Raw genomic sequence first — 2,031 nt, forward strand, 5'->3', positions numbered from 1 at the left:
TGTCCCATAGTGCCCAGGGATGTGCAGGTTGGGTGCATTAGTCAGGGGGAAATGTAGAGGAATGGGTCTGGGTGGGTTACTCTTTGGAGGGTCGGTGTGGACTTGTTGGGCCGAATGGCCTGTTTCCACAGTGTGGGGATTCTCTCCTATGCAGGAATTTGACATTCTCTGCAATGTTGAAACCAAAGGCATATCTTACTTGCGCAGGACACTATTTACATCCAGTGAGGGAAAGAGAGGGTCCGATAACTGAACGGACCTTTGTCGTATTTGGTAGGAAGACTGTACGTGGCAGTCATTCCCCTGAGAGTGGGGCTTGATTTTTTTTTTAAATTTCAAACATACACTTTATTTGTAAATATATCTTTCTCCACAGAGAGTCATGGAGTCATATAGCACAGAAACAGACCCTTCGGTCCAACCCGTCCATGCCGACCCAGATATCCCAACCCAATCTAGTCCCATTTGCCAGCACCTGGCCCATATCCCTCCAAACCCTTCCTATTCATGTACTCATCCAAATGCCTCTTAAATGTTGTATAATCACTGGAGCAGTTCAGTTCTGTACAGAAACATCTGAAGAAACAAACATCCATTTGAGTTTGATTCTATCTGACGAACAAACCATTCTGGGCGGCACGGTGGCACAGTGGTTAGCACTGCTGCCTCACAGCGCCAGAGACCCGGGTTCAATTCCCGCCTCAGGCGACTGACTGTGTGGAGTTTGCACATTCTCCCCGTGTCTGCGTGGGTTTCCTCCGGGTGCTCCGGTTTCCTCCCACAGTCCAAAGATGTGCAGGTCAGGTGAATTGGCCATGCTAAATTGCCCGTAGTGTTAAGTGAAGGGGTAAATGTAGGGGTATGGGTCTGGGTGGGTTATGCTTCGGCGGGTCGGTGTGGACTTGTGGGGCCGAAGGGCCTGTTTCCACACTGTAAGTGATCTAATCAAACCCAAGGCATTTCTTACTTTTACAAGATGATGTTTACATATATTTGTGGTATCAGGAGAGACCGATAGCTGAACTGGCTCCCATTTAACTCCAGCTGAGAGGTATCAGACTGGGCTTGAAGCGACCACCTTGGGACTCCGAGAGGAGGGTATTGACGCCGGAAGCACAGACAGGCCCACAGGAACACCAGCTGGGTGACTGCGAGGGCTTCCACTTCCTGTTTTGGGGCGAGTCAGGCTGCTCTCTCAGGCGGGAACATCCTGTTCTGTTCTGACTCAGGATGTGAGACCTGTCGATGCATGGCCTGTTTGCAAGACAGCTTCCTCATTGACAGTGCTATCGTTGCGTTCAGCAAAAGCCTCTCACCCATCAGCGCGATTTTCTGCAGCGTTTGGCATTTTATTTTGAAAAGATATCTCTCTGAATTTGTCCCAAGCGCCCTTCGGGAGAGACTCCCAGACCAATCGAGGGCACATCAGAACAATTATAATCGCACATAAATGGGGCAGAGGTTACTTACCACCAGTGCCAACTTGAGGAGGGTCTGGACAGCACTGGGTAATGCCCCTTTTTAGACAGCTGATTTGTAATCTGCCAACCAACTCTTGAAGATTTAAAACAGAACGCCCACCTTTTCTGTAGTGCTCAATTCTCTGAGCTGGGTGGGGGCGAGGGGGTGTAATTTGAACCTGAAACCTTCTGCCCGAGATGTGGGAGTGCCACCCACCATGGCCCCCATTCGCCATGCCCGACTGGTAGCACTGTCAGCATGGTAACAAGCTGATGGGTTCCACACCCATTCTTGGCGTGCTGAGGGGGGCACTGCGCTGTTGGCGACGCTGCCTTTGGGCAGGAGCAATCAATTATTTCAAAGAAGGGCTGTGGTCAATATTTATCCCTCAATCATGATCATACTACCCCTTGTGGGATCTTGCAAACTGGCTGTTACTTGCTTCGTGTGAAGTGTTTTCTAACCTGCAACAGCACAGGGGAGTCGCAGGTAGATAGGATAGTGAAGGCAGCGTTTGATATGCTTTCCTTTATTGGTCAGAGTATTGAGTACAGGAGTTGGGAGGTCATG

Source organism: Chiloscyllium plagiosum, unplaced genomic scaffold (genome assembly GCF_004010195.1).
Source record: "Chiloscyllium plagiosum isolate BGI_BamShark_2017 unplaced genomic scaffold, ASM401019v2 scaf_66759, whole genome shotgun sequence".
NCBI lineage: Eukaryota > Metazoa > Chordata > Chondrichthyes > Orectolobiformes > Hemiscylliidae > Chiloscyllium > Chiloscyllium plagiosum.